Source organism: Vombatus ursinus, unplaced genomic scaffold, assembly GCF_900497805.2.
Source record: "Vombatus ursinus unplaced genomic scaffold, bare-nosed wombat genome assembly UNPS02014830.1, whole genome shotgun sequence".
NCBI classification, from domain to species: Eukaryota; Metazoa; Chordata; class Mammalia; order Diprotodontia; family Vombatidae; genus Vombatus; species Vombatus ursinus.
The window spans coordinates 30,971,849-30,984,327 of NW_020954608.1; the positions used below are offsets into that span (position 1 = coordinate 30,971,849).

A 12,479-nucleotide genomic window follows, 5' to 3' on the forward strand; every position below is an offset into this window, starting at 1 on the left:
TGCAGAAGTCCGAAAGAGGTGAGGAGAGAGTCTGAAATTGCTCCCAGAATGTATAATGACAGTAAACTTTTCAAGCATATTCATGAACTGAAAAACAAACTCTTTATATGAAAGTAATTGATAGGTTAATGATTAATGCATCTTATAGTTATTTTTTAGGACAGCTAGGTGACACAGTAGATAAAGTGCTGAGCCTGGAATCAGGAAGATCTGAGTTCAAATCCAGCCTCAGACCCTTGACTAGTTCTGTGAATCTAGGCTAAATCATTTAACCACCGTTTGCCTCAGTTTCCTCATCTGTAAAACATGGATAATAATAGCACCTGCCTCCCAGAATTGTTGTGAAGATAGTAACTGTAAAGCTCTTAGCACAGTGCCTAGCACATAGTTCTTTATAAATGTTAGCAAATTAATTTGCCATGAAATAGACAACACTTTGTTAGTTCAACCAAAACCTGACATTATTTGCTTTCACAATAAATGCAAGGGTAAAGCAAAGATATCACCTCTTCCCTCTATTATTTAACATAGATCTAGGCATGCTTCTGATAGCAATAAGATGAGAAATAAAGGCATACATATTTACAAAAAGGAGACAAGATTATCCCTATTTACAAATTACATTAATTTACTTAGAAAACCCCAGGGAATATGCATTTCTTTATAGCAATAATAAATCCAGGAGGAAGTAATAGAAATGGAAACCCCATTAAAAATACTATGTTGTTCAGTCATTTCTGTTATGTCTGACTCTTTGTGACCGCATCTGGGATTAAAGATATTAGAGTAGTTTGCCATTTCCTTCTCCACCTCATTTTACAGATGAAGAAACTGACACCAGCAGGGTTAAATGACTTGTCCAGGGTCACACAGCCAATAAGTGTCTGGGGCCGGATTTGAATTCAGGTCTTTTGACTCCAGGTCCAGCAATCTATCCACTGTGCCACCTAGATTGCCCTAAAAAACATAAGATACATTAAATATCTGAGAGTCAGTCCTCTGAGACACATTCAAGCTATGTAAGTACTATTGCAAAACTTTAGGAAAATAAAAAATTAACTTAAAAATTGGAGAAGTATCCATGTTTCCTTGTTGGGCTTTACCAATAAAAAGTCCCTAATTTTATTAACGGATTTAGTGTAATACCAATTAAACTACCAATGAGTTACTTTATAGAGTTAGACAGAATTTTTAAAAAAATTCATTTGAATGATCTAGAACGTCAGGGTGAATAATAGGAGGAAAGCAGGAGTAGAGGAGAAATAGTACTGCCAGGGCTCAAGTTACAAAACAGTAGTTACCAAAACTATCTGATAGTGGTTACAAAATATAGGTAGTGGATTAGAATTAGATAAGCAAGAATCAGAAGCAATTATTTCAAAAAACCCAAGAACATAAACTAGTTGGGGAAGGACTTTTGATGAGAATTGTTTGGTGTTGGATGTTCTGGAGAAACTGAAAAGTAATTAGACCAAAAACAGGTTCAGGTCACAGTCTCTTACATAATTGATGTGTAATACCTTTGTGATAAGCCCCAAAGACTCACTTAAACATGAAAGATTGCATCATTTTTTAAAAAACATGGATGAATGCACCTTTTCTAGCTATAACTAGAGAGGCATTTCTTAACCAAACAGGGGATAAAGGAAATCATAATAAGTTAAATAGATCATTTTTATTGTAGTACATGAAATTGAAAAGCCCTTGCGTGGAGAAAATCCGTGCAGTTAAGCTATAAAGGGAAACTATTGATGGAGAAAAAAAACCAAATATTTTCTGGTAAGGGACTAATATATTCAAGGTAACCAGCACAAATATATAAAACCAAGAGTCAGTAGACAAGTGGTAAAGAATATGAATAAACAGTCTCAAAAAAAGAATTCCCAACTAGTACCAAACACAAAAAATTGTACCAAATTGCTATTAATGAGAAAAATGTAAATTAAAGCCACTCTTATGTTTCACTTCCCAGAAAACTGATAAAGATGAGAAAAGATAGAAATAACTAATGTTGGAGGGACACCCTAATTCACTGTGGGCTGAGCTGTAAACTGATCAAACCATTCAGGAAAACAATGTGGAATTGCACTTACAAAGTGATTAAAATGTCCATACCTGTTGATTTAGAGATCCTTGGTAAGTCATTTCTCAGTTTTGTTGAATTCTTCATGACCCTATTTGGGGTTGTCTTGGCAAAGATACTGTAATGGTTTGCCATTTCCTTCTCCAGCTCATTTTTTTTTTTAACTGAGAGGCAATTGGGGTTAAGTAACTTGCCCGGGGTCACACAGCTAGTAAGTGTCAAGTGTCTGGTGGGAACTGGATTTGAACTCAGGTCCTTCTGACTTCAAGGCCAGTGCTCTATCCACTATCCACTAGCTGCCCCTCCAGCTCATTTTACAGATGAGGTAACTGAAGCAAATAGGGCGAAGTGACTTGCCCAGAGTCACACAGCATAGTAAATGTCTGAGGCCAGATTTGAACTCAGGAAGATGAGTCTTCCTGACTTCAGGTTTGACACTCTATGCACTCCAGAAAGAAAAATCCCATATATTAAAAAAATGCTAATTGTAGCACCTGTTTTAGCCAAGAACTAGAAACAAAGTAGGAGCCTATCCACTGGGGAATGGTAAAACAAAGTATGGCCCATGGATGTTATAGATTGTTTCTGTACTTTATGAAGAATGCAGAAACACGAAGGAGTTAAAGGGGATAATGTAAAGTGTAAACAGAACCAGGAGAACAACATACTTTTGACTTTAACAATGTAAGTGGAAAGAACTACAGGAAAACAATTGAAACTAAATTCTATGGGGTTGTAACGTCCAAACTGGGCCCCAAAGAAGAGATCTCCCTTCTTTGTAGAGGTGGTGGATTATAGATGTGGGAGAATACATAGGGCAGATTTTTCAATAGGTTGGCTAGTTTTGCAGAGCTTTTTTCCCTCCCTCTTTTTATTCCTTCTTATAAGAGATAGGAGGGTGAGGTAATATGAAAATAAAAATTACAATGAAATTTATTTTTTTAACTATGAAGAATAAAGAGGAACATTGGAAAACTTATACAAAACTAATACATCATGAAGAAAACAGACTCATTAACTTTCTCTCCAAATCTATCCTCCTTACGAAATTTTCTCTTTCTCTTGAGAGTATCATAGTCTTTTCAGTCACCAAGTTTCCTAACCTTGGCACTGTTCTTAACTCCTCACTCTCCCTTCCCCCACAGTTGCCAAATCTCATTATTTCTATCTCCACAACATTTCTCCCATACACTCTTCTCACTTAGCTGCCACCCTAGTGCAGGCCCTGGTCACCTCTTGACTGAACTATTGCTATAGAGTACTAATTGCTTTCTATAAAATCAGTCAAGAGCATTTGTTAAGTGTTTACTACATACCAGGCACTGTGCTAAATGCTAAGGATACAAAGAAGGGCGAAAATATGGTCACAGCTGTCAAGGAGCTCACATTCTAATGGGGAAGATGAAATACAATTACGTTGTACATGCAAGAGATATAGTGTAGCTAGGAGATAATCTGAGAGAGAATGCACTAACAATGGTGGGAGGCACTTGGATAAGGCAGAATTTGAGCTGAATCTTGAAGAAAGCCAATGAAGAAAAGAGGCAGAGAGAAGGAGAACCTTCTAGACATGGGGAATAGCCAGTGAGAAGGCATGAAGCCAAGAGATAAAATGTCCTGTGTAAGAAAGAACAAGAAGGCCATTGTCACTGGATTATTGATGGAGTGAAGGGGTGTGAAATATAAGACTTGGAAAGAAGGGGTCAGGTTGTGAAGGTTTTTAAAGGCCAAACAGGATTTTTGTATTTGATCCTGGCAGTAAAAGGAGTTTATTGAGTAGGGAATGACAGGTCAAGCCTGTGCTTTAGGAAGACCACTTTGGCAGTTGAGTGCTGGCTAGATTGGAGTGGGTGGAGACCAACTAGAAGGCTACTGGCAATATTCTAGGCATGAGGCAATGAGGGTCTGCATCATGATGGTGACTGTGTGAATAGAGGAGACTTACATGGGAGATTCTGTGAAGATAGAAATGACAAGACATGTCAACAGATTGGTTGTGAGTGAGGGGGAAGAAGTGAGAAGTCAAGGGTGAAACCCAAGTTGAAAGTCTTGACTAGGAAAGTGGTAGTTCTCTCAATAGTAATAAGGAAATTGGGAAGAGAGGAGAGATTAGGGGAAAAATTAATGAATTCTGTTTTGGCCACGTTGAGTTTGAGATGTCTAATTGATGGTCAGTGATATGACACTGACTAGACAAATCTGAGTATCATCTGCCTAGTGATAATAATTTTCCATGGGAGCAGTTAAGACCACCAAGTTAATTAGTATAGAGGGAGAAGAGGACGTAGCCCAGGACAGAACCTCTGGGAGATGCCCTGAGATTGGTGAGTGTGGAATGGAGGAAGATCGAACAAAGGAGACTGAGTAGTGGTCAGACAGGGTAGGAGGAGAACCAGGAGAAAGCAGTATCTTGACCCCAAGTCTTTCCCCTCTCCAAACCATCCTCTCCAAAATGCCAAAATGATATTCCTAAGGCATAAGTCTGACCAGGTTACCCACCTTCTCAGACTTCAGTGGTTCCCTTTTATTTAAACTCCTGGGTGACTTTTAAAGTTTCACACCCTGACCCCCAACCTACCTTTCCAGGCATGCTATACATTATTTTCCTTCCTACACTCTATTCTGTGTCAGCTTTTTTCCTGTTTTTCACATACACTCTTCCATCTTTCATTTCTGTACCTAGGCCATCTCCCAAGTCTGAAATGAATTCCATTCCCATATCCACTTCTTAGAATCCCTTATTTTCTTCAAAATTCAACCTTCTGCATGAAGGCTTTCTTGACTCCTTCTCCCACCCTAGCGACTTATCCCTTATAACCCCCAAAGAACCTTGTATTTATTTTGTGTATTTGCATGTACCAGACTAATTGTCTCCCCCAATAGAATTCAAGCTCTTTGAGGTTTCATTTTTATCTTGGTCATCCTGGTGCCCACAACATCACAGTCAATAAATGCTTATTGATTGATTGAACCAGGAGAATATATGCAACTACTACCAAAATGTAAATAGAAAGAACAATTAAAAAACAATAACAACTAAGTGCTGTGTAATTGTACTGATCAAATTTGACCCTGGAGAAGAGTTGACTCTGCTCCTTTCATTCTGTCTTTCATCTCATTCATCTGACTTCAAACACTTACTAGCAGTGTGACCCTGGGCAAGTCATTTAACCTCTCTCAGCCTGAGTTTCCTAATCTTTAGAATGGGGATGATACTAGCACCTATCTCATAGAGTTGCTATGAGAATCAAATGAGATCACATGTAGAGCTTTGCAAACCTTAAAGAGCTATGTAAACATTGTTTAGTCATTCAGTCGTGTGGCTGAATGGGCTCTTTGTGACCCCATGGAACATAGCAGACCAGGCCTTTCTATTTTCCACTGTCTCTCAAAGTCTATCCAAGTTCGTGTTTATGGTTTCCATGACACTATCTATCCATCTCATTTTCTGCTGTCCCCTTCTCCTTTTGCCTTTAATTGTTCCAAAACAGATTATTTTCCACATAGTCCTAGCTTATCATTATGTGGCCAAAGTATTTAAGCTTCAGCTTCAGTATTTGACCTGCCAGTTAATAGCCTGAATTAATTTCTTAAGTATTGACTGATTTGATCTCCTTGTTATCCAAGGAAATCTCAAAAGTCTTCTCCAACACCACAATTTGAAAGCATCACTTCTGCAGCACTCAGATTTCCTAGTAGTTCATCCCTTACAGCCATACATTGCTACTGGAAAAACCATAGCTTTGATTATAAAGACCTTTGTAAGCAAGGTATTGTCTCTGCTTTTTAGTATGCTGTCCAGATCTGTCATATCTTTCCTTCCAAGGACCAAGCGTCTTTTAATTTCGTTGTTTCAGTCACCCTCTGCAGTGATCTTTGAGCCCATGAATATAAAATCTGACACTGCTTCCCTTTTTTCTGTATTTGCCAGGAAGTGATGCAACCAGTTGCCAAGATCTTTGTTTTTTTATGTTAAGCCTCAAGCCAACTTTTTATATTCTCTTCTTTCACCTTCATCAAGAGGCTTCTTAATTCTTCTTCACTTTCTGCCATTATAGTGGTATCATCTGCATATATGAGATTGTTATATTTCTCCTGGCAACCTTAATTCTAGTTTTTGATTCATCCAGCCTGGGATTTCACATAATGTACTCTCCATATACGTTAAATAAGGTGACAGTATACAGCCTTATCATATCCCTTTTCTAATCTTAAATCAATCAGTTGTTCCATGTTCAGTTCTAACTGTTGCTTCTTGACCCACACACAGGTGCCTTGGGAGACAAGATGATCTGGTACTCCCATCTCTTTGAGGACTTGCCACATTTTGTTGTGGTTCACACACAGTTTAAGGCTTTAGGGTAGTCACTGAAGCAGAGGTAGATGTTTTTCTGGAAATTCCTTGCATTCTCCATAATCCAGTGAATATTGGCAATTTGGTCTCTAATTCTTCTGCCTCTTCAAAAACCAGCCTGCTCTTCTGGCAGTTCTCAGTTCACATATTGCTGAAGTCTAGCTTGCAGAATGTTAAGCATAATTTTTCTGGCGTGTGAAATGAGCATAATTGTGGGTAATTTGAATATTCCTTGGCATTGCTCTTCTTTAGGATTGGGAACATCAACTGCTCTTTTCCAATCCAGTGGCCACTGTTGAGTTTTCCAAATTTGCTGGAATATTGAATGCAGCATTTTAAAAATGTCCCCCATTTATAAATGTCCTCCACTCTTCCTCAGTAGGGTGTTGGACACCTTGTGACCTGAGGGGCTCATCTTCTGATGTCCTCTCCTTTGTCATTTTAATACTGTCTGTGAAGTTTTCTTGGCAAGGTACTAGAGTTATTTGCCATTCCCTTCCCCAGTGGATCACATTTTGTCAGAACTTTCCACTATGACCTGTGTGTCTTGGGTAACCCTGCACAGCATAGCTCATAGTTTCATTGAGCTATACAAGCACCTTCACCACGACAGGGCAGTGATCCAGGAGGGGACTATATAAATGCTAAGTATTATTATTATAGAGGTAGGGATGGTGGATGTGGAATGTCCTATGTACTCTCAGACATGGTTAATATACTGATTGGTTTTGCCGAAACTATTTAAAAAAATTTTTTTTCTTTTGTTTTTAAAGTCTTTGTTAAAAGGGAAACCTCAATGAAGGGAAGATTACATTCAGATAGAATCTCTTTGATAGATTATACCCAACAACTCACACTCACATAGGTCCTTCTTGAATATAATGGTGTACATGTTAAGTATAAAGAGTTAAACTATTAAATACTATGGGTAAATTTTAGCTCATATATCCAAGTGATTCATAATAAATTATTTTATCACATAACTACCATATATAAGGAATGTTCATTAGTAGCTTCTAACCAAGGCACCATGGGGTAGTGGATAGACAGCTGGCCTTGAAGCCAGGAACACTTGGGCTGAAATCTGACCTCTGACACATCCTGGCTATGTATCCCTGGGTAAGTCCCTTAACCTCTGAGTGCCTCCAGGCAAGTCTCTATAGCTCTGACTTACAGCAAAAAGATGGATGGATCTAATACTTATTAAAGGGAAGAGAAATACATCTAAATTTAGGAAAGTGGGGACAGAAGAGAAGACTACAATTTTCAAGATAACTTCAACTTTTAAGAAATGCTTAACAAATTTTCTGTCACTTGATTTCAGCATTTCATAGGATCACAGATTCAGAATTGGAAGGTAGAACTGAGACCTAGAGTAGAAAGTGACTTGCCTAAAGTCACATGGGTAATGAATAACTGAGATAGAATTTGAACCCTTAATCTCAGACTCCAAATCCAGCATGCTCTGAATCTTACATTGTTACTGCCCGTTTCATTTGCTTTAGTTAGCATTTGTATCTGTTGTTGGTGATGAAGTAAAACATCAACTTAAAAAAATTATTAAACAAAATAACTCCAAGAATGAAGGACCTAGCAATAAAGGAATGTTTCCTGGGGTCTAGTAGAGCCATTCTTATGGAATGCATTGAAAGTCCTGTTAACTATAAGAAATCTATACAAAGTTAGAGATGGAAATCTTAGCCCTCAGAGACGGGTCACTTCTGAGCCCAGTCCAGGTCAACCTTGAAGGAGACAGATGTCAAAGCAAGTGGCCCTTAACTGCCTCACAGGTACAGAACTCCTGCCTTTGCTCCTCAGTTTTAAATTCTTCCCTAACCTGTGATGTAGACATTATTCACATCCTCCTTTCCCGATGCAGGAATATATGGGCTGTTTTTTGTTTTAATATTATTAATATTATTCTGCTCCTGGCTTGCTTTCTAGTCTTGCAAACATTGTCTTGTCTCTTGTCCTAATGCCCCTTATTCACAATTCAATTACAACTGGCTGTTTAACAAATCTCAAAATTTATCCAATTTAAAAGATCACATTAGGGTATTGGAATATTTCTGGGACACAAAGTTTGATGAATATTGAAGAAACTTCAGTAGCTCCCTATTGCCTCTGGGGTAAAATATAAACTCCTTGTTTAGCAGTGAAAGCCCCTCACAATCTAAGTGCAACCTAGATTTTTAGATTTATTTTACATAACTCCTCATCATGAATCTTCATTGCAGAGAATCTGCTCCATCTCCAGCCTCTGAGCCTTGACCCAGGCTGTTCCTCAGGTCTGAAATGCCATTCTTACTGAACATCTCCATCTCTTGTAATTCCTAGTGCCATTGACTTGCATCTGAAATGCCATCCCCCAATCCCATCCTGATCCTGAAATGCCATCTTCCTGATCCATTCAATTTTGAGGGCTTACCCCAAACCAATTTATTTTGCATATGGTTTATGCTGATTTACTTGTACATGTTTTCCCCCAGTAAATTGTAAGCTTCTTTTTTAAAATAGTATTTTATTTTTTCCAATTACATGTAAAGAGTATTTTCAACATTCATTTTTTAATTTTTTATTATTTTAAACTTAAATATACAATAAAAAAAGAAAAAGAAACATGGACTTAAATACTAAAACTTAAATACAAAATGAAAAGAAAAAAAGCATTGCCATGTGCACAGCAGAATGTGAGAGAAGATTCAAAATACACAGCAATAAATTTCCATTTCAAGAAAGCCTATCTAATAAATACTATACATTGTATTCAGAGCTGTCCATCTTTTCTTTGCTTCCTTGTAAGTTTTCTTTTGTTCTCTGCTGTGCACTTTTTACTTTGTTCTTTTTTCCTCCTTCCTCCTCCTGCCCCCCCCCAGAAGGTTATAATTAAGTGTATGTGTGTGTGTGTGTGTGTGTGTACATACACACACATATAAGAAGAAACAACTAAAGGGAAAAAAACATAAAAAGTGAAAACAGTATGCTTCAATCTGCATTCAGACTCCATAATTCTTTCTCTGGATGTGGATAGCATTTTCCATCATGAGTTTTTTGGAATTGTCTTGGATCATTGTATTGCCGAGAAGAGCTAAGTCTATCAGAGTTGGTCATCGCACAGTATTACTGTTACTGTTAAAGTGTTCTGGTTCTGTTCACATCACTCATCATCAGTGTAAGCTTCTTGAGAACAGGAACTGTCTTCATTTTTTATCTTTCTGTCACTAGAACAAAATAATGCGTGGCACATAATACGTACTTATTAAGTGCTTGTTGAATTGAATTGAATGCCTAGGTGTCAGAGCTGACTTGGTCAGGACTTGAGGGCTTAAAGACACTTGAAGCAGTGCAGCCACTGGAAAATAACAGTCAATGCAGGCTGTTATGTATAGCAACCATATGAGTCAGTTTTCTGGGACTCTGTATCTATATTCGTGTTCTATCCCCCTACCAGACTGTAAGCTCTCTAAAAGCAGAACCTATGCTATATCTACATTTTATATCTTCACCAATACCTAGTGCAGTGTTGAATTAATTAATTTCAAGAAAAATGTTAATGAGATTTTGAAAAAAAGTATTGTCAGGACATGTTTCCCAATTTTTGGTTCAGAAAAATAAGGTCTTTATACTGTAAGTGAAATAAGGAAGGAATTAGAAAAGATTCTAATTGTAGAGATTACCAATTCTTCACCTATTGACTTTCTTCAGTAACCAGATAGAACAATTAATTTCTGAATGGATTACAGAAAATGAAATAGTGTAAGCAAACCTGATTGTGGTCTCTGCTCAGAACTAACACATTGTTACATGTATTAGGAACTGTCAAAATGGTCTTTAGCTATTACCTTTATGTAACAGTGTTCAGCAAATGGCCTTGGATTAAGAATCCAAGTCTCCCCAAACTGCCCCTTCAATTTTTTAACTCCCCCATAAGGGATGTATAAGTTTAATTAGAGTTTTGGTAAGGCAAACATAGGGTACAAAACATCCAAAATAAACTGTGTATTTAGTTTTGAGAGAAAATGTATCCTAGAATAGGAAAATGTGGCCAATGCAAAGAAACTAGAAGTTTGGGTATGGTTGTACATCTTGAGTGCTACTAGACTTGAAAACCTAAGCCAGTGATGCTTAATTTTACTTAGTGGTTGTGGGTTTTAGATGAATTTTATTTAGGTCAATGGAGTGTTTGAGGTGGGAAGAGCTAAGGGGAGATGAAGGGTAAGTTCAGCCTGTGACACTTAGTCACTATATCGTCTTTCCTTCTACAGCACAGAAGTGGGTCTTGAAGCCAAGAGCTGATAAGGACAATAATGATGGAGGTGTGAAATCAGGATTGTATTTTCCCTCTCCTTGGTAATTTCGATTTATAAATTATTGGCTTGAATCTCTTTATAATAAAGAAAGTTTCAAAAAATCAATAGTCTAGTGCCTGAGGCAATGGTCATTTGGGTGTAGTTGAGCCATACCTACTAATTGGCTTAATTTCTATGAAATTATTCCTACTAATTAATAATTCCTATCTATATTACCAATGGGAGTAGGCCTGCTCTGATGCTGCTTCCCTCCCATTAAGCCTCCGTGAAGGTGTTTCTCCCACAGTGCTAAGCCTACCATCTGCTCAAGGTCTTCAGTAACTTTTATACATAAATAGCTGGAAGTCATATTCCTTATTGAAAGGAGAACTACCAATGGTGAAATATCCAGTAGTATTCTTAGCAAAGAAAGCATGGGAAAACAGATTGGTCATTCTTGTTGGCAAGTGAGGTGGTACCAAGGCTAAAAGAGGGAAGACCAGGGCCTAGCAGTTTGGAAGGGGGCCTGAGCCCCAGAACCCAACTATGTTTCATATACTTTTATCTTTCTAGGTAGTGTCATTTGTTTCTGACATCCAATTTAAAATCAGCGAATTTCAAATAAAACGATACAAAAATACTGTCAGTTATAATTATTAATTATATTAATCATAATTATTAATATTGTCAATCAATAGAGATGCTAAACAACAAAGGAACTATTACATATTAAGAATTTACTATAATATAGTTCTACACACACAAATATATACACATATGAGTGTAGACACAAACATACTTCCTGTTCAATGCAGGCATAATTCTGAATAATGGTTTTCAAACTTGTGCCATACACCAAGCATTTCCAGGTATCTCTGATTCTATGCAGACATTCACTTCTACACTTTGATAAGTATAATCATATGGTCTTATCTTATTGAATAGTTACAGTTTTCCTGAATTGGTCATTTTGAGACTGTATCTTTTGGAGACCAGGAAAGATGGCAGAGAAAGAAGCAGCAATATACCTCAGTTCTTTCCTATCACTACTACAGCAAAGATCAAGGAAGAGCACCAGACTGAATTGTAATGGGAAAATACAAGGAAAAAGCACCAAGATTCCTGGGGCTCTAGTCAGGAAGACCTATCTGCACGGGCATTTCAGGACAGGGACTGGTCTGGGCTTTGCAGGGCTATGTATGAAAACAAAAAAGGCAAGAGTCAGCCATTAACTGCCTCTCTGACTCCAGAACTGGGTTATGGAAGGGCCTACAGATATTTACAAAGGCAAGGAACAGTTATGGATTTAACATGGACCAGGCCTGAAGCTGTATACTTGGCAAAGAACAAGAACAGAAATCACAGAAGGTAGATGGCTCTGAACTTGAATTTGAGTTGTGGATTCAGCTGAAACCAGGGCAAGGAACTCAAACCAAGGGTGATAATGGAGTTTTGTCTCTCCGAACCTGCAGAACATTTGAGCTAACTGAAAGGAGCTGGGGCCAATAGCTGTCTACTGGAGCTCCAAATAAGGGAAAGTTTGCAATTGTGTTGCCCAGACTCAGACCAAGGTTGGGAGCTTGCAGAGCTCAGACTAGAGCTTAGACTTTACTCTGGATCAAACGATTTAGGGCATGCTGAAAGTGTTTATGTCCCTTAACCTGAGCTTATGTTAATACTCAGAGAAATCAGCAGCAGGATCCTGGAGAATACAGATCAGGAGAGGGGAAAAAAAGGATTGAAGGCATTGGAA

At 37.9% G+C, this 12,479-nt stretch overlaps 1 long non-coding RNA gene across 1 annotated transcript; it reads left to right on the plus strand.

Annotated features, from left to right (window-relative positions):
- The first annotated feature begins 1,608 nt into the window (after positions 1–1,608).
- LOC114025186 lies at positions 1,609–10,852 on the plus strand. Its single transcript, XR_003567006.1, has 2 exons — positions 1,609–2,136; positions 10,703–10,852. It is a non-coding gene; the product is annotated as an uncharacterized LOC114025186 (long non-coding RNA).
- The last annotated feature ends 1,627 nt before the right edge of the window (positions 10,853–12,479 follow it).